The 21,399-nt window shown below is 44.8% G+C and overlaps 1 long non-coding RNA gene across 1 annotated transcript in view; it reads left to right on the forward strand.

Moving 5' to 3' along the window:
* LOC308485005 overlaps positions 1 to 21,399 on the forward strand; it is an 804,356-nt gene that overhangs the window by 95,508 nt on the left and 687,449 nt on the right. The window lies entirely within an intron of this gene.

The following is a 21,399-nucleotide window of genomic DNA, read 5'->3' on the forward strand; positions in this document are numbered from 1 at the left end:
CACCACAACTTGTAAGGTTGCAGGTAGGCACTGGTTCATGTGATAGGGATAGGAGAACGGTCTCGCCATCCCTATGTGAAGGGTATTCTGTTAAAGGAATCCAGGGACTCAACTTGGTTTGATCAACCCCCAACAGGGGGTTGTGCCCGTGCCTGTGTCCAGAGGAGTATCTGGGGAGTGGACATAGTCCGTTCCCAGGCTTTCTACCTACCTCAGGTGTTCACCCTTGCGTGACCTATGATAAGAGCTCTGGGTCAGCACTACCTGCAAGGGTGCAGGGAGCTAGTCGAACCAGAGCCTATGCAACCACTCACTTTCTGTAATCAATAAAGTTGTGGCCTAAATACTGCCAAAAACCAAAACTAAAATTTGAGACAAATGTGTGTTTATTTAGGGTAGAGGTCTCTGGGCCTGAACATGCAAAAATATTAAAAGTACTCTCTCTCTCTCTCTCTCTCCCTCTCTCCACACACACACACACACACACACACACACACACACACACACAGTGCAATTATGTAGTCTATGGTATTTCCAGCATAGAATAGTCATTTGTCTGCTTGAAAGATTACTTTTCTTTTTAAAAACAACCACAAACTTGTATGTTTCCCTGTACTTTTTGTTGCCTCCGCTTTAGGCTGCTTCCATCCTGACCACTTCAAATGTCATGAAGATCTACTTTGAAAAGGTCAACATGTCATCATGACATTTCCTTATGTACTCTTATCTGGATTTTAAAAATGACCAAAAATCCCTCTACTCTGAAAGACTACGAGTCAGCCCTCACTATTAAAAAAAAAAAAAAAAAAAAACTACGAGTGGCAAGGGAGAGAGGAGAATGTCCAAGTATTTCAATTGGGCAGTTGGGAGAAAAGTGGTCTTCACTACTTTCCTGGAACTGGGGGAAGAACATTGGAAGGAGGGCGAGCAATATAACACTTTTCTTTTAAAAAAAAAAATAAAAAAATTATTAACCGGCCAATCAAATCAAATTAAATCACATCACATAAATTCCAAATTACAAAGCCGAATTTTAAATTTTGTTGGGGGGACCCATATTTCAAGATCCGAAGTGGGATTCTGATCATCTTCTTGCTACTGCGTTAATGTCCAAATCAGTCCAAATCAGTCCAAACAGAGTTCATAATTCTATCCAGTCTTATCTTGCTGTTTCCACATCACATCTTGTTTATATATTTTCTCTTTTTTCTTTATGATCTCTTCTGATAGTCTCCTTAAGCTGATAAACACCAATAATAATAATAATCCTGTGTGAATTTTCCGTTCTTCCATTCCTCAAATCGAGATGGTTTCCATATATCATCGCCTTCATAGATAACATTGCTCTTTCCATCTCGCAAAACTGTCGCTCTTAAGTCCCTCTGAGGAGTTTCACCCACAATATATAAACAGCTCTATTTCTCTCTTTCTCCTCCCAGACTCAAGACCTCCAACAGAACTTCCCAATATGGCGACAGCATTTTTAACTGTGTCATTCCCAAGCTCTTATACATTCCTCGCTCTTCTTAAAACATGCTTTGGTTCGAAAGTTTATCTCCACACAGCCTTGCAATATAACACTTTTCAACCTTCCCAAAGATTGTTCAATGCCTACATTTTTTTAAAGGGGACTTTCTAAAGTTGGTTTGGCCTGAGGTGGAAACAGGGATGGCCCAGAAATTGGATTCAATTTGCATTTAAAGTCAAATCTGCCTGATTTGTACTTAGGCGAACAATAGGCAAATTTTATCTTTCTCGGAATTTTGAGATGCAGTTCTCCAGCCAATTAATGTATACAGAAATGCACATACTAAGGTAAAGTGAACATGCAAAATGCATAATCAATGCAAATAACATATAATTTTGTTTGACATAAAACTCCACTGGTCTGCTCTACTGTCTGAGTGAACACGAAGGTCTATCGATCCCTGGGATCCTAAATGCTGTGAGTGAGACTAGGCTGGAAGCGGAGGGAGTGGAGTAAAATTGCTACCTGTTGTGAACAGGAGGAGGCAGGGAAGGCACTGAGCAGTTTTGTAGACAGAAAAACAAAACCTATAATAACTACAGTGGTACCTCAGGTTACATACGCTTCAGGTTACAGACTCCGCTAACCCAGAAATAGTGCTTCAGGTTAAGAACTTTGCTTCAAGATGAGAACAGAAATTGTGCTCCGGCGGCGTGGAGGCAGCAGAAGGCCCCATTAGCTAAAGTGGTGCTTCAGGTTAAGAACAATTTCAGGTTAAGTACGGACCTCTGGAACGAATTAAGTACTTAACCCGAGGTACCACTGTACATTGCACTATTGGTATCTGAAGAAGTGTGCATCCACACGAAAGCTTATACCAGAACAAACTTAGTTGGTCTATAAGGCACTACTGGACAATTTTTTATTTATTTATTTATTTATTTTTTATTACATTGCACTATGTACAGAAGGTATGCATTGCATTGTGCTCATGTTGTGTGCATTTAATACAGTTGTAATCATTGGTAAAATGAAATGAATATTTTAATGAGACTGTGTGGTGTAGTGGTTAAGAGCGGTGGACTCGTAATCTGGTGAACCGGGTTTGCATCTCTGCTCCTCCACATGCAGCTGTTGGGTGACCTTGGGCCAGTCACACTTATCTGAAGTCTCTCAGCCCCACTCACCTCACAGAGTGTTTGTTGTGGGGGAGGAAGGGAAAGGAGAATGTTAGCTGCTTTGAGACTCCTTTGGGTAGTTATAAAGCGGGATATCAAATCCAAACTCCTCTTCTTCTTCTGAGAGGGGAAAATCTTGAATCAAGCAATTTAAGGACTGAGATGGGAATTACATAAAACTCCCTGCAGATTAGAGTCACATAAAGATTTTTGTACACTGAGGATGGACAAAAACGATGGACAACAGGGGTGGAGCCATAACTTAATTACACAACTAATTAGGTAAGCTGAATAAGTTATGTAAGTTATGTTATTTTGCCACAGTAAATAGAATAAAATAGTTTCTCACAAATGACAAACTGCAGCAGAGTGGAAACAGTTCTGCGTAAGACAAATGCAGGGCAGAATGGAAGACGATGCTTCCAGATATGGAAAGTTTATCCTCTCTTGATAAAAGTTGTTTAAAGTTGGGATTTTGTTTTCGTATCCATTTCTCTCTTTTTTGTAATTGTTATTTATTGGGTTGTGTGTGTTTTTTTAAAAAAGAAGCAACTTTGTTTCATTTAAGCACTTCCTCAGATTCAGTGGACATTACTGGGAGGAGAACAAAGAGGAGGAGAGATGGGGAGAAACTTGTAGCCATAAGAAGTTGTTAGAGTCAAGATGAAATAATAAAAAGGAGTAATCTGCAACCTTTCTTCCCATCGCCTGATGCTGAGCTTCAGAATAGAAAACTTCAATGAAGTAAAAAGCTCTTGAGGCAAAGTTTACCTGCGGTAGAAAAAAATAAAACCCGAACACAGCAAAGGAAGCAGTAATCACTCTATTGTATTCCAGAATGTTCGGCACAGAATCTTTTTGTGTCCATGTGGAATGACCTCATTAAAGCACTTGATTCTGCTTCCTCTTTGCTGCATCAATATATTGTATTCTTTGGTGACTGTTAAGAGAGATGGGTGAAAAGACTGAAGGGGAGAAGGGGTAGAACCAATTAATGAAGAAAGATGAACTGGAGGTTGAAAAGCAAGCTTTTTGTTGTTGTGTGGTATTACTCATCTGAAAAGAAAACTTTGTATGGTTGTTTTTTTTAAATAAACTTTTCCATATGTCTCATGAAGTACTATGCTGCAAATTTCTCCTGTATCTTTTCTCCAAAAATCACATTCCACCTAAGTTCTGGTTTTATGGCTAATTTTAATTGATTTTATGCTGTATTCCTATTGTATCTCTCTTGTCTTCTTGTTGTACACTGCTCAGACACTATGGCATTATGCAGTGTATAGCTCAGTTGGTTAGAGCATGATACTGCTAATGCCAAGGTTGCAGGTTTGATCCCCATATGGGACAGTTGCATATTTACATGATCCTCAGGGTTGCTTCCAACTCTATGAGTCTATGAAATAAACAGCAGTCAATGAGAGGCAAAGTGCATTCAAAAAATTGTCAAGTGGGGTTTCTTCAATGAGATTTCCATAAATGAGGTGTTTGGTATTCCTTTTGTTTACCTTAAAAAAGTGAGTGTTTTGTGAATTTACTTCCTTTCCTTCTTCAACTCTTCTCTTCAGTGGTCTGCAGCCTTCCTGGGTGTCCACAGTTACAGGACAGCCGAGCCGAGGACATCATGAGGTTTTGAGGAAGCGTGAGCTAGGAAGGGTGCAGACCATGAAGAGGTGATTGTACAATGGAAGAGGAGACACTCTTGCCTCTCAGATACATTGTAAGTAACCTAAGTGCAAAACAAAAATATGAAAGAATTCCCGAAGTGTCTTGAGAGATAGGCAGAAAAATCCCACAACCTTTTCCCCCCTCATGATGTGAAAACAAGAAATTTGAGGACAGAATACAGCATAGCATTAGTATAATAGAACTTGTAGCACAGCCCTACATTTCATTTTACAACGCCTTTTGTCCACCAGATAATTTTATGTTAGTCCTACTGAAACTTCTGGCTTCCCTTGAAATCTCTTAGTCATTTTTATTGGGCCATGCAAAACCTCCAAATCCGCCTCAACATTTTGCTTTTAGATGAAATTTCATGGCAATTCTACTAAAGGGACTACAGTGGTACCTCTGGTTAAGTACTTAATTTGTTCCGGAGGTCCGTACTTAACCTGAAACTGTTCTTAACCTGAAGCACCACTTTAGCTAATGGGGCCTCCTGCTGCTGCCACACCGCTGGAGCACAATTTCTGTTCTCATCCTGAAGCAAAGTTCTTAACCTGAAGCAATATTTCTGGGTTAGCGGAGTCTGTAACCTGAAGTGTATGTAACCTGAAGCATATGTAACCCGAGGTACCACTGTATATTTCTGCACCCTCGTTGAGATCAGCTTGATCAAATGACTCACCATACATTTAAAGCACATGACTTCCCCCAAAGGATCCTGGCAACTGTAGTTTATTCCTCACAAAGATAGAATTTCCAGCACCATTAACAAACTAAGCTTCCCAGGATTCTTCGGAGTTTGCCCTATGTAAATAAAAAACAATTATCCTGCTGACAGAGTTGGGTCAAGGTACATTGAGGCTAACCAAATTTAGTGGAAGCTGTTAGATTTAACTAGCAGTTGTTACCTTTCTGCCTTATCGCTAGACAGATTTAGAGCCCTATAAAAATTTACACGCGTGGGATGCTGCTGTCACACTGACTGGAACTGAGATGATTCACTCTAGGAGAAGCTCTAGCAGCAGCAAACATATTAGCATCTTACAGTCAAACTGTTGAAGAAGTTCAATTGCAAATATGAAAAGAAAAAAAGTAACTCACCAAGAAATAGTTAAAAGAAAATATTCTGCACAAAATGGTTGCCATATATGATGTAATATGTATAAAATTCACAAGCGAAACATAATGAGCTAATATTATTTCTACTTCTCCATTATATCTGCAGGTGTGGCAATGGATGTTGTCAGGGGTTCAGGGACAGAGGCACAGGGTAGGCAGGAGATGGAGAGCGATGGGGATGAATCCCAGGACAGCGAGGAAGAGGATGACAATGACTCTAGAGATTCCATGAGTCTTTCCAGCGAATCAGAGGATTCCCAGAAGGGGGCGCCGGTGGTCAAGGCCAGGGGAGCCCCAGGGGGGACGTGTCAGGAGCAGGGGGCCAGCGGGGGATCCCAAAGTGGCAGCTGGGCGTCAGGACCAGCCTCCCCGCCAGAGTGCAGCGAAGGGGGTGGAGGTTCCAGTGTATCAGGGGAGGCGGCTCCGGCAGTAGAGAAAGGAGGGAGGTCGGAGCAAGCCACCCTCCCGGAAGGGGAGGGGAGTAGTGAAGGGAGTAGCGTAGCTGTCAAAAGGAAAGTTAGAGGTTGGGGGCGCGCGCCAAGTTCAAATGTAGAGGCGCGCGGAAGTACAGGGAGCCCGGAGGAGGGGCCAGGTCCCAAAGCCCGCAGGAGGGGGCAAGAGCAGTCTGATTCCGCGTCGGAGGAATCCAGGAGGGGCGAAACCCCAGCGGGCAGAAAGACCCTGCGGAAAAGGAAAGAGAGAAAGAGGTGGAGCAGCGCAAGCCTCTTAAACTGGTGCAGAGGAGGGACGGATTCAGAGGGGACTTCAGCGGTCTAAGCCTAGCAGACGTAGGGCTGCGCGCCTCGGATCTGAAGCAAACAATGAACTGCAATAAACACTTTTGTATATAAGAAAAGATAGGCGTTGGTCTTTTGTGAGCTGAGACTTGAGGCAGCCCTGACAGATGTGCTGGGCCATTGTCTTGTCATGGTTATAAACTGGATGAGAGCCAACAAACTGAAGCTCAATCTAGATAAAACTGAGGCACTGTTAGTGGGTGGTTCTAGACTAGATGGATGGGATGTGGTCTGCTCTTGATGGAGTTACACTCCCTATGACATAACCTCCAACATTTCTCCAATGAAAATATGGGTGCCCTATTCAACAACAACAACCATTTTCCTATTTATACCCCACTAATCTGACTGGGTAGCCCCAGCATCAATGCCAGATTTATGTATAAACCAAACAAGCTATAGCTTAGGGCCCCACTCTCTTGGGGGCCCCTAAAAAAAATTAAAGGGAAAAAAACCTGGATGCACATTTCCAAAATATAAGATAAAAAAGCAAATAAAATAAAACCTACATACAGCAAGAGTATTTTGTGTTGTGTAGGCTCCTATGATGTAAGTAATGGTAATGATTAATGAGTACTGATGTAAGCCTGCTGGCCTACTTTCTAAAATATCTCTGGTTTGCTCATTTCTTTATATAGGATGCCTACAATCTGCATGTGCAAATGACATTAGATACCTATTAGGTCCATAAATTACCATATAGCATATATCCAATACAAAAAATGACGACAATTTGTTGTTGATGAAGGACAGCTGGGCATATAAAGGGCCCCATTACCTTCAGTAGCTTAGGGCCTCATCAAACCTAAGTCCGGCCCTGCCCAGCTTCCAAAATACAGTGGACCCTCTAGTTACATACCGCTCTGGATATGTAACTTTTGGGTTATGAACATTTCGCTGTGCGTGCATCTGCAGAAGCACTCAATCGTGCTGCGCGTGTGCACAGAAGCGGCGCCTCTGCCTACAGACTTTTCAGGCTGTGGATGGACCCCCGGAATGAATTTAATTCGTATCTGGAGGGTCCACTGTATATAAAAACATTAAACATTAAAAAAAACTTCCCTATACAGGGCTGCCTTCAGATGGCTCACAAATCAGATAACTCCATACCCTCCAACGTTTCTCTGATGAAAATAGGGACATCCTAAGGAAAAGGGACACGGGTGGCACTGTGGGTTAAACCACAGAGCCTAGGACTTGCCAGTCAGAAGGTCGGTGGTTTGAATCCCCACAACGGGGTGAGCTCCCGTTGCTCGGTCCCTGCTCCTGCCAACCTAGCAGTTCGAAAGCACGTCAAAGCGCAAGTAGATAAATAGGTACCGCTCCGGCAGGAAGGTAAACGGCATTTCTGTGCGCTGCTCTGGTTTTCCAGAAGCGGCTTAGTCATGCTGGCCACATGACCCGGAAGCTGTACGCCGGCTCCCTCGGCCAATAAAGCGAGATGAGCACTGCAACCCCAGAGTCGGTCACGGCTGGAGCTAATGGTCAGGGGTCCCTTTACCATTTACCTTTAAGGAAAAGCAGAACATTCTGGGACCGGAAAATGGGGGTGGCTTCTGTAAACCCAGAACTGACCCTAGAAAATAGGGACCCTTGGAGCGTCTGCTATGAAGGAGCAGATACGTAGTTTGGGAGGGGTTACTCCTGGATCCTTTGCTGTCGCTTGAGGTTCAAGTGGTCTTGGTGGCACAGAGTGCCTTCTATCAGCTTCAGCTGGTGGCCCAGCTACACCCCATCAATACAGTGATAGCCTAATGTCTATGCTCTAGTAACTTTGTGGTTACATTATTCCAGCGTGGGGATGATTTTGAAGAGGGCTCTGAAACTTCACCTGGTGCAGAATCCAGCCGCCATGTTGCTCACAGGGGCAAGACAGTTTGAGTATATATAACACTGATCCTGGCCCGACTGTGCTGCCTGCCAGTTAGTTTCTGGGCCCAATTCAAAGTGCTGGTTTGAATTGGCTTGGGACCCCAATAGCTCAAGGTACACCTCTCCCCACATGAATGGGCCTTGTTGGCTCCCTGTTTGTGGAATGCTCTCCCCAGGGAAACTTGCCTGACACCTTCATTACATAGCTTTAGGAGCCAGACAAAAACTTTCCTCTTCAACCAGGCCTTGGGCTGATTAAACAACCGCTGGCCTTTTAAATGTGTCTGTGGGAAGGGGGTTATTGGTTTGTTTTTGTTTTGTTTTATTATGTATTTTGTGTTTGCATTTTGCATTTTTATGTTGTGATCCAAACTGTGCACTTTGGACGAAGGGAATAATAATAATAATAATAATAATAATAATAATAATAATAATATACTCCATGGTATATTTATTTTTGTCGATCTACTGTTGACATAGTTCAATATATCTCATAAATATTACCTACCTTTTTAAAATTACTATCTGCATTTTCTGAGATTTCTTTTCTCACTTTTTGGTGGGGTCATTTATCTGGTTATTTTGAGAACCAGGGTGCTTCCCCCATTGCTCCGAAAGGTGTCATCATATATATAATATTCTGAAATTATTGAATTGGGTCAGGTTAATTTAATTTGTGTTAGGCTCTAAAGGTTGAGATTATCCAACGGGTTTACAAATAAATCACAGATCAGCTGTATGTGATGTTATCTGGCCTTATTTTCTAAATGAACCAGTTTTGGTGGATTAAAAGGACATACTAATGAAAATGACTGCAGATTAAACAGGAAGAGCTAGGGCAGGCCGTATAGGTAAAGGAAGCTGGCATTCAGAAATGACTTATCTTTGCGGAGCCTGGAAAAAATTTAATTAAATCTATGTGCCAACCCATCTGATATTCAAGAAAATTAGTGTACTAAAAAAAGTACTGTGCTGAGCTGATCTTGATGATTTTCCACTTCTCTTTTCCCCCATTGCTTCACAGAGAAATAATATTAAATTCTCCAATATTCCTCCTCTTGCCAATGTATTTAATATGGGACCTCAGTGATATAAGAAACTGCAGAACATAGTTTAGCATTTTATCCCCACCCCCCATCCTTTAACCAAACTATGAAAAATGTTTGTGCCCTAAAATCCCACAAGTCAGACATTGTTGTTGTTGTTTAGTCGTTTAGTCGTGTCCGACTCTTTGTGACCCCATGGACCAGAGCACGCCAGGCACTTCTGTCCTCCACTGCCTCCCTCAGTTTGGCCAAACTCATGCTGGTAGCTTCAAGAACACCATCCAACCATCTCATTCTCTGTCGTCCCCTTCTCCTTGTGCCCTCCATCTTTCCCAACATCAGGGTCTTTTCCAGGGAGTCTTCTCTTCTCATGAGGTGGCCAAAGTATTGGAGCCTCAGGGACAATCAACTTTAGTTGCACCTTATCTTCATGGTCTCCCATATTTCCTCTTAATTATTTAGCAATTTGTTTGTTTGAGTTGCTTCGGTTATGCACAGTGGTTGTGTTCCAGCATTGCACAAGTATGGATCAGCACAACTACAGTGGTACCTCAGGTTAAGTACTTAATTCGTTCCGGAGGTCCGTACTTAACCTGAAGCACCACTTTAGCTAATGGGGCCTCCCGCTGCCACCGTGCTGCCAGAGCACGATTTCTGTTCTCATCCTGAAGCAAAGTTCTTAACCTGAAGCACTATTTTTGGGTTAGCGGAGTCTGTAACCTGAAGCATATGTAACCCGAGGTACCACTGTATACATTTTGGTAATACCTAGGTATATATGTATTTTGTTTTTCTAGCTTGATCAAAATTATTTATTATTTCATAACAGGTAGACAGATAAGAGCTTAGGCGGCTTCAGCAGCGGGTGCCTGGCGTCCCTCAGAATTCGGCGCCCGGTGCCCCGCACCCCTTGCACCGCTGGATAAAGACGGCCCTGGTTAGGAAAGCAGGGCAGTGCGTACCCATTTTTATACTCATCCTTCTTTTGTGACATGATTTACAACAGGGGTATGCAGGAGGTCACAGCTCAGAAGTACCACTGTACTATGAAAGGTGGGGTTTTTGTTTCCTTCAGGGATGTGGGTGGTGCTGTGGTCTAAACCACTGAGCCTCTTGGGCTTGCTGATCAGAAGGTTGGCGGTTCGAATCTGCAGAACGGGGTGAGCTCCCATTGCTCTGTCCCAGCTCCTGGCTACCTAGCAGTTCGAAAGCACACCAGTGCAAGTAGATAAATAGGTACCACTGTGGCAGAAAGGTAAATGGCGTTTCTGTGTGCTCTCGTTTCCGTCTCGGTGTTCTGTTGCGCCAGAAGTGGTTTAGTCATGCTGGCCACATGACCTGGAAAGCTGTCTGTGGACACACATGGGCTCCCTCGGCCTGAAAGCCAGATGAGCGCCGCAACCCCAAAGGACCAGGGGTCCTTTACCTTTACCTTTCCTTTGTTTCCTTCTTTTCCTGGCAGAATTGACTGAAATAGGGTGCTTCTATCATTATCATCTTTTCAGTTTATATGCCACCCTCTCTCCCAAAGGAGTCCAGGGTGTCAAATGCCCCTCGGAACAATTCCAATACAGATACAAACTGAGAAAGATCTCTACTTAAAACAGTTGTTAAGAGAGGAAGGTGCCTTCATCCATTGCCAAGCACAAGAACAGAGATGGAATCTGTCCAGAGCTGGCCCACATATGAGGTGGGGTGAAGCACCTGCTTCAGGCAGTGCAAGCACTGGGATCTCACTCCAACTTCGCGCCAAATTCACTCTGGTACGGGCTTCCCCGCCTTTTGCTCTTTCTGGACTGATCGCAGAAGGGAAGTCCTCATTACTAATTACTAATGTTTATCTCCCCCCCGAAGGCTCAGCACCTGATCTTGATTGGAGATGGGAATCATTTGAAAATCACCTATTGTCATGTCATACCAAATGCCCTAACTCGTACTCCTTAATTGGGGGAGACTTTAATGCTCGAATTGCCACAAATTGGGACCTACTAACCAAGTCCAAATGGTGGACTCCCCCATGTTTGGACAACTTTGACTTGGAACATGCTAGAATTAGAACTTCAAAGGACAACAGAGTAAACAAAGCTGGAGTGACCCTTTACCAAATGGCCATTCGCCTGAATCTAGTATTCTTGAACGGCACCTCCCCCCCCCCCCGATATACCGGGGGAGTTCACTCACCTGGGACCAGCATCTAACAGTGTTATCGATTACCTCTTGATCTCCGCAAATTTGGCCGTCAATGTACTTTCCTTCCAAGTTGAAAACCAACATTTCAGTGATCACCTCCCAATAGTGACCACTTTGTCATTGTTCCGGTACCAGAAGGACTATAAACACTCAGTCCCTCTGGAAACCTCATCAGCGACCAAAATAAGAGGGATCAAATGGTCGGAGGCTGTGGTCCAAAAATACCAGGATTTTTTCCATAGGGAAATCACTGCCTATCTACCTCAAATAACTACTGATTTACAAGATTCCAATTCGGTTTTGAAACTTTTTAACCTTCTTACAACAAACCTTACCACTTTTTTTACATCACCTCCTCAAAAGGCGAAAGTAGCGCATTGCAGTGCTGGGGCCCCTTGGTTTAACACCTCTTGCAAACAAGCAAGATCCCTTCTTCGTTCCATCTATAATGAATACAAAAACTCTAATGCCCAGGCTCTACCATCCTCCTATTTACAAGCCAAAAGAGCATACAAACAGACTTTAAAGCTGGCCAAACGTGAGTGGTATCTAAAGCATTGGCGAGCCTTGATTGCGGCCTCTAGATCCCGCAGACCACAGGAATTTTGGGCTTTGATAAACAAAAGAGGAAGGAAGTACCCACTGACGATTATCCCTGCGCCCACATGGGAACAATTCTTGAGTAAATATTTCTCCTTGGCAGAGGAATCCAACTCATCCACTGAATTCCGAGCCGACCATCTACGTTTGTGGCCCTCTACCGACCCAGACCTGATAATGGACTTGATATTAGATCTGAAAACGGGCAAAGCCCCCGGGCCGGATCTAGTCCCTGCTGAGGCTATTGTTGCGCAACCGAGGTGGTGGGCTGAAATCCTGGCCAAAGTCTTTGATGCAATTAATTCTACGGGGCTTATCCCTAGGTCATGGAAGGAGGCCGTGATCGTGCCAGTCCATAAAAAGGGTCCCCCTGCTGACCCGGAGAACTATCGGAACATCAGCCTTTTGTCTATCATCGGGAAAATCTATGCAAAATTTTTGCTGTCTAAGCTGTCCCATTGGGCAAACGACTCAAATTTGATTGGCCACGAGCAAGCGGGCTTTAGGAACAATTATTCGACCACTGACCATATGGTAATCATGTATCATCTTGCCAGAAAATATTCTGCCCCGAGTCGGGGGTGCCTATGTGTCGCTTTCATAGACCTAAAGGCCGCCTTTGACAGTATCCCAAGAAACTGTCTATGGAAGAAATTAGAGAGATGGGGCATAGATAGAAGGCTGTTATGGCTTATAACCCAATTTCACCATGGGTCGTCGGCTAGAGTGAGACTCACACCGGCGGGAAACCTATCCAACGAGGTCCCAATAAATAGAGGTGTGCGCCAAGGCTGCATTTTGGCCCCACTCCTCTTCAACTTGTTTATTAGCGATATGAAGCTCTTTCTGAATGAGTCTCAAGCCAACATTCATGCCCCCCGCCTAGCTGATTTTCGCTGCCCTCTGCTCCTATATGCCGACGATGCAGCGATCCTTTCCTACTCTAGAGTCGGTTTATGCAGAGCTCTAAAGATTTTTGCGGCTTATTGCAAACTCAACCATCTGACAATTAATCATGGGAAATCTAAAGTCCTGGTCTTTACCAGGTCTCGGAAAACTTACAGCTGGAAGTTAGATGGAGTCCAATTAGAACAGGTTTTCAAATTTAAATACCTGGGAGTCTTTTTTCACTACAACCTAAGCTGGAAGCCACAGATACAGTATTTACTAAACAAAGGGAAAACAATACTTTATACTCTACTCCAATTTTTTGCGGCCGACGGAGCCTCCCACATCCCTTCTGCATTGAAGGTGTACCATGCAAAAGTGGTTTCCACCCTCTGTTATGCTGCCCCGCTCTGGGCCCCAGGGTCCAATTTAACATCGTTGGGGACATTGCAGAATCAGTTTCTCCGTCGCCTCCTGAAACTCCCCATGTGTGTGAGCAACGCAGCCATACGTCTGGAGTTAAGGATTGCATCATTGGAGACTGTCATCTGGAAGCGAGTCTTTGGTTATTGGCTGTCCAGCTGGCATAGGCTTCCAGACCATTACCTTTTTCAGTGCCTCTGGCGGGACGACTTTGTCAATCCGTGGGTAGGAAAAATCCATGCCAAACTTCTGAGCATCGGAATTTCCCCAGCGGACTCCTTAAAGATGAACTTACGCTCAGCCAAAAGACTTATTGAGCAAAGATTAGCAGACATTGAAAATCAACACAACCTCGCCGGGGGTGGGGGTGTCTGCTCCCCCAGGTATCACGGAATAACCCCACCACTTGGCCTTCCATCATACATGTCATCTCTTTCATCTGTACCACACCGACTTGCATTTATTCGTGCAAGGTTCAATGTCCTTCCATCGAACCTGCTGAGCCACAGATTTTCCAAGGGTTTGGTGTCTCCGCTATGCGTGTGTGACGGGAAAACTGTTGATTCTCTCCCACATATAATGTTCAACTGTCCCCTACATAGCATAGCCAGGACTAAATTCCTGGGTCCTGCTTTACTGCGCTTGGTTGGCAGGCCTGCTGAGTCACATGCCGCACTACTTTTGCAGGATACAGATCCTTCTGTAACTCTGCAGGTGGCGAGATTCCTGAATGCGGTTATTTCACACACAAAAACCACCAAAAACAACAACATCAAAAACTAATTGGACAGTTTTGAAGAGAGTGCATGTCGGATCTCGTCTTCAGTTTTCCTTTTTCTGGGATCCGTCCCTTGGAGCTCTCCGGGCCCCAAGCTGTTATCTGGCTCTGCTCAATGACCCACCCCTGCATCATGGTGTTCACCTTCTGGTGCCGAATATATCGGTCTTTATGCCTCTGTGCTTTTATGTTTGTACATACTTTATGGGCTAATAGCCGTAAATAAATAAATAAATAAATAAAGATGGCACCCTGCTCTCCCTGCCGCTTCCACTACTGCCAGAGCACCCCCTTCTTGTAGTTGAGACTGAGGCATTCTGGTGCATGGCATTGCTGCTCATCTTCTTCGCTCTGTTTCAGCAGTAAAAGGGGAACATTCCCATTTCACCTCAGAGAAATGGAAGGGGGACACAGGTGGCACTGTGGGTTAAACCACAGAGCCTAGAGCTTGCCGATCAGAAGGTCAGCGGTTCGAATCCCTGCAATGGGGTGAGCTCCCGTTGCTCGGTCCCTGCTCCTGCCAACCTAGCAGTTCAAAAGCATGTCAAAGTGCAAGTAGATAAATAGGTATCGCTCCAGCGGGAAGGTAAATGGCGTTTTCGTGCACTGCTCTGGTTCGCCAGAAGCGGCTTAGTCATGCTGGCCACATGACCCAGAAGCTGTACGACAGCTCCCTCGGCCAGTAAAGTGAGTTGAGCACCGCAACTCCAGAGTTGTCCGCGACTGGACCTAATGGTCAGGGGTACCTTTACCTTTACCTTAGAGAAATGGAACATGCTGCCCCTGCACTAATACTTAATAGGAAAGAGGTCCAAAGGATAGAGGCCACAGCACCTAAGACCCAATTCCTGCATTGTGTGGAACAGAAGGCCCTCACCTGCAAAGTACAATAATGTACTGGGTATGTAAGGAGTGAAATGATTATTCAGGTATCCTGGCCCCAAGCTGTATAATGTTTTATGCACCAGAACCAGTTCCTTGAACTTATTTCAGTAGATAATTGCCAGCCAGTGAAATTATTTCAGCAGCGGCATAGCATGGTGTTGATATCCTGCCCCAGTCAAGCCCCCAGATTTTGTACTAGCCACAGCTTTCACACCAACCTCAAGAGTAGTTCCACATAGAATGAATTGCAGCAATTTAACCTGGGGGTTACTAGCACATGGAAGACAGTCTTTACATGAGCCACAGTGATGAAGAGGAGGGAAAAGAAATTCTTGTGCAAGAACATACAGTCACAGGACTACAAAACCCAGACAATGTGTTTATTCAGACTCGTGACACCAAAGAGTCTAAATCACACTTTCCCTAAGAGAAAATGCATATACAAAAAGTTCTTCCTACTCCAGTGGTCCTCAGGCCAATAAGTCATGATACAGCCATTAGTTGACTGACCGGTATGAATCATAACATACAAGCCACATTTGTAGCCCTGAACCAATGTAAGGATATTTTCAGCTGTGGTGGCATGATATGTAAATAATTTTGTAGAAAGTTAAAATTCCAATCAGCTAGATTTCTCTAGAGATGGAGTTCACAGATCATTCCACTGACACCAAAGTTGAGCTAAGAAGACAATCCTCTTATGCAGAGATGAAGGGATCAGACCATCTCTAGTCCATTTCAGTTTTGCTGGTTTCATTCTTAAGTCCATGCCATCCTATTTCCACATTAATCACTAATATATGTGTAATATAGTTAAGAGTTTTTTGGTGTTGTTGTTGTTAATACCCCACCCATTTGTTTTGGTTGCTTCCAATGTAATATAAAAATACAAGTAAACAACAAGCATTAAAAACTTCCTGATACAGGGATGCGTTCAGATGTCTTTGGAAAGTCATGTAATTATCTCTTAGACATCCGATGGGATGCATTCCACAGGGTGGGTGCCACTACCGAGAAGGCCCTCTGCATGGTTCCCTGTAACTTCATTTCTCGCAGTGAGGGAACTGCCAGAAGGCCCTCTGAGCTGGACCTCCGTGTCTGAGCTGAACGATGGGAGTGGAGACACTCCTTCAGGTATACAGAGCCAAGGCCATTTAGGCCTTTAAAGGTCAACACCGACACTTTGAATTGTGCTCGGAAACCTGGGAATGCATTGACCCCCTTAATTCCCAGAATAGTCAGACTTGCTTCCTAGTGAGGCAAAAGGTCATTAAGGAAACCAAGGAAGTGACTCAGTTTCAGTTGTAAAATGGGTGGGCCCTCCTCCCTCAACTCACTGGTAGTTTGAAGGACAAAGGGCAGAGTATAGAGCTGAGTTATGTGAGCTCAAAGCTGGAAGCAAAGCTGCAGGCTGGGAAGCCAGATAGAGGGTTATGCCTGGATTCTCTTGGAATCAAAGGCTGTGGCTATGGTTGAAACAAGACCTGCTTGGGGTGCTAATGCTGTGAACCCTTGCATCGTAGGCTCAGGTTGTACATATGTTTAAATAAACCATATAGCATAAAGACACCACAGTCTCTGCTGTACCTCATTGCAAAGGAAACACAAATCCTGGGTAAGCACTTTATTTATTTATTTATTTATTTATTTATTACCTGCCCACCTGGCTGGGTTTCCCCAGCCACTCCAGGTGGCTCCCAATAGAACACCAAAAACACAATAAATATATCAAACATTAAAAACTTCCCTAAACAGGGCTGCCTTCAGATGCTTTCTAAAAGTCAGATAGTTGTTTATTTCCTTGACATCTGATGGGAGGGCGTTCCACAGAGCAGAAGACCCTCTGCCTGGTTCACTGTAACTTCACTTTTCGAAGTGAGGGAACTGCCAGAAGGCCCTTGGAGCTGGACCTCAGTGTCCAGGCTGAGCGATGGGGATAGAGGCACTCCTTCAGGTATACTGGGCTGAGGCCATTTAGGACGTTAAAGCTCAGCACCAACACTTTGAATTGTGCTCAGAAACATCCTGGGAGCCAATGAAGGTCTTTTATGGCTGGTGTTATATAGTCTCAGTAGCCACTCCCTAGAATCCCTGGAATCTCACACTGCTCAGAGATTGGGGTGGCGTACAACAACAACACACACGAAAATGTGTAATTTAACAGCATCATCATAAAGCAAGGATGTGAGGTTGAGGTAGCCCAGGACTGTGCAGGACCAAAACGCTCTAACCAGTGTACCCATTTAACCCCCTACCTCCCTGTTCCAACCACACACTCCAGAGTTAGGATGGGGAACCTGTGGCCCTGCAGGTGCTCTTGGATTTCTGCTCTAATCAGCCTCGGCCAGCTCAACCCATGGTAAGGAATCAGCAGCGGAGGACGGCACTTGGGCACCTGGGGCGGTGTACCCAGGGGCGGGACGAACCGCCCATAGGGGCAGGGTGTGGTGCCCATAGGGGTGGGGTGCACATCCCATGCCGTCCCTATGCATCCCATGCCGTCCCTATGGATGCCACATGCCCTGTTCTGTGCCGTCCTGTGCTGTCCCTATGGGCGCTGTGTGCCACGGGGCACGCGACGAGACGGGGTGTGCGGTGCCCATAGGGATGGGGCATGCAGCAGGGCCTCAGCTGCCCTACAGCAGGGGGGGAGGCAGTGGGCGGACAGCATGGAGCCTGCGGGCGCTGAGACGTGTGGCTCGTGCGTGCTGTAGAAGAAGAGAAGAGTTTGAGTTTGATATCCCGCTTTATCAATACCCGAAGGAGTCTCAAAGTGGCTAACTTTTTCCTTTCCCTTCCTCCCCCACAACAAACACTCTATGAGGTGAGTGGGGCTCAAAGAAGTGTGACTAGCCCAAGGTCGCCCAGCAGCTGCATGTGGAGGACTGGAGATCCGAACCCGGTTCCCCAGATTACGAGTCTATCGCTCTTAACCACTACACCACACTGGCTCTCTGTGTTGTAGGCCCCGTGGTGATGAGTGCCACCCGCCATTTTGTCACCCCATCAGGGTGACACCAGGGGTGGACCACACCCCTCGCACCCCATTTCGTATGCCCCTGTCAGGAATGATGGGGGCCGTACTCCTGCCACGTCTGGTGAGCCACAGGTTTCTTACCCTTGATTTAGAGAGAGAAAATAATTAGTAAATGATGCATCAAATGAAAGCAACTTCTAATAAACTCACAATCCCTCTTGCATAACCAAAATTAGGTTTTTCTGCTACACAGTGCCTTTTCATTTCAGAAAGTGAAGCTGAATCTTGCTTTGTCATGCAAAATCCAATCTGTAATTAGCAATGCAACAGAGAATCTTCCCACACCCCCTGCTGCTCCTTGAGTATAAAGCAAATCAGCTATATGATATTTTTTTAAAAAAGATCTGACTCTCAATGATATTTTTTGGCTACTTTTTAAAAATTGCTTTTGCTGTTTTGTAAGAAGAAAATGCAATGATTTAGAGCTGCCCCCTGTACAGTCAGTTCTGCTGGAGAATTGCAGCATCTGCAATTTTTTGCCAGGTTTGGCATGTAGAAACAATAGGCTTGTCGGTGATTATACGCCGGCATGCCAGTAGCATTATTTTCCAGAAGTAATCAGCATTGGAATTGTCTTTCAAAAGACATTGTTAGTCTGTGCCGCATATAGGTCTGCTGTGTGTGTGTTTTTCTCTCTGTGTGTGTGTCTTCCATTTTGCTAACAGCAGCGCTTCCAAATCTCCAGATACCAGTGACACATTCCCCCTTAAATAAAAACTATAGGCTCACATTAATTTGAAACCCAAAAGTACACTGCCGGTTTTAATTAACAATTAAATAATATTATTGAATTTGAGTAAATCTTGTAACATGACCATCACTTCCCTGCGACTAGGGATGGGGGATAAATTTGATTCAGTTTTCGTTTAAAGCTGAATCTATAGAATTTTCTCTTTCCAAAACAATGTGAAAACAGAGAAAGAGCCATCCTGGTTTGTTTGTTTTTAATCCTAATGTATTGGCTCAGCCAGATTATCAAGTAATTTAGAACCCCAAAATATAGGGGGGGGGGATAGAAGCACCCCTCCTTCCACTGCTGAGAGTAACCCACCTCCAGAGGAAACTGATTGTAAGTACCTTGTTAGAAAGAGTACTGAGCTAGATGAACTAGTGTTCTGAAGTATTTATTGTTAAAGATATAAATTTATTATGCAGAAAATGCTATGTTTAAATGCTTTGCATTTACAATGCTATGCAGAGAGGTTTGTATTAGGCAAGAGAGGTTTGTCTCTAGCTAAATGCAGCAAAGGAAAGTGTGGATGTTTCAATTCGGATAATTGATGATTCATCCCAGAAGCCTGAGCTGCAATATTTCTCTCAGCGGGGAGGTGGAACCTGATAATGCAGCATCTCAGTCAGTTCTCGAATCTCAGAGATGTTGCTACAAGCAAGATGTTTGCACAGGAGCTTTCTCTCTCTGGGACAAGAGAGAGGAAAGTTTATTGAATTGTATTAAGGACTCAAAAGAAGACACTGTGGCACACCTTGATGTTGTCGTCAGCATGCACCCACCAGAGAAAACTCTCCAGGAGGGGTACTAGCAGAGCAAGGAGCTCACCACCTGCCCTTGGCTGAGCTTTCTCTCAAATCTAAAAATTGGCACGTTGTGCATCCACAAACTTTCAACTGTGCCACCAATTTCTGTTTACCCAATTCATATAAGAATCCTTAAAGAAGATAATCAGATAACACATTTGAGACGAGTATAGAGTAAAAGGCAGATGCCTATGGACTAGATCAGTGTTTCCCAAACTTCAGTGTCCAGCTGTTTTGGGATAACAACAACAGCAACAACATTTTTTTATTTATACCCCACCCATCTGGCTAGGTTTCCCCAGCCACTCTGGGCAGCTCCCAACAAAATAGTAAAATACAATAGTCTGTCAAACATTAAAAGCTTCCCTAAACAGGGCTGCCTTCAAGATGTCTTCTAAAAGTCTGGTGGTTGTTTTTCTCTTTGATATGTAGTGGGAGGGTGTTCCACAGGGCGGGTGCCGCTACCGAGAAGGCCCTCTGCCTGGTTCCCTGTAACTTGGCTTCTCGCACCGAGGGAACTGCCAGAAGGCCCTCAGCACAGGACCTCAGTGTCCCACCATCCCTAGCTAGCAGGACCAGTGTTCAGGGATGATGGGAATTGTAGTCCAAAAAGAGTTGGAGACCCAAGTTTGGGAATCATTGGACTAGATATACATCTCTCCCACTACCATTTGGGCATGCACTCAACAATTAAATGGAGATAAAAGTGATTCGGCTCTTATACATACTTCCCAAGTGAGTGGCTAGTGGTAGCGGTAGCCATGCAATCTATGGCTTGTTGCAAGGGGGCTCTCAATCAGCAGGTGCCTGTAGTGACTGTCACAACTGGGAACAAGTCCAAGTGTAATGGGGCTCCTCATTAAGGCACTGGCATATTCTCCAGTTCTTCCCCTGCAGTCATACCAGTAGCTTTGTTAGGATCTGACCACTATCTACAGCCACTGACAACTCTGCTATTATCTGTATCCTAGCAAGTTAACTTGCCCTCTTCTCTCATAATGAAGCTAACGTAGCATCTGAAATGTCTTTGCCTTGCAACATTTCGTGACAATTAGCCACAAATCCCATGGCGGCCAGGAAGTGCAGATGGGACAAATTAACCCAATACCTTTTTGAGCATAAGAATGAAACTGTCGCACCATCTGAATGCCTGATATTGATATGCTGATGACTTCCGGGTTGGCGCCATCGCCGAATGGCGGACTCCCTCCGAGCTCCGGAGGGAGTCTGCTCGGCAGGGGCTGGGTCCTACCGCGCCGGCGACGCGGGGACCCTTAAAAACCACGGGCACGGAGTCCGTGGACATGGGTGACTCGGCTTGCACCATTAGCGCCCTCCCGACTCGTGAAGGAGCCTTTTTAAAGGCTTTGGATCGGGTGCCGGGGAGCGGCGCGGTGCTTTGAGTCTTCTGCTTTCCCTGCCGAGCGCAGCCGCATGCCATTCGACGGAGAGCGCTGACTTCTTCCATTGAAAATTTGGACTATTAACAACAACCCGTGAGTAATTGGTAAACCGGGTTCAAAATTTTGGATTTGGCACGAGCGGGGGCGATTTAAAAAGGAAGTCAATCCCCCCCCCTACTGTAAGCATTCCAAAACAAGGACTGAGTAACCAAGGTCCAAAGGGAAGTATATTTCTGATAAAAATCATTAATTCCACGATGTGAAATTATAAGAACTGTGCTGGAGGAGAAGAGTGGAGGGTGAGAAGGAAAATGCAACCCCCCCCTGGGAACCGGGGCGATTCGCGGAGCCTGGTGAAGAGAGACGGAGACTTTGACAGCTGTCAAAGTAGCTGTCAAAGCTGGAGAATATAAAGAGGACTTTGTTACGAGGACTTTGCTGGTTAATTTTGTTACAATTTGCCATAATATGGATATAAACTGTCGGAAAATAAGGAACAACAATTTGACTTTTG

Source organism: Podarcis pityusensis (genome assembly GCF_964106645.2).
Source record: "Podarcis pityusensis genome assembly, chromosome: 9".
In the NCBI taxonomy this organism is placed as follows: domain Eukaryota; kingdom Metazoa; phylum Chordata; class Lepidosauria; order Squamata; family Lacertidae; genus Podarcis; species Podarcis pityusensis.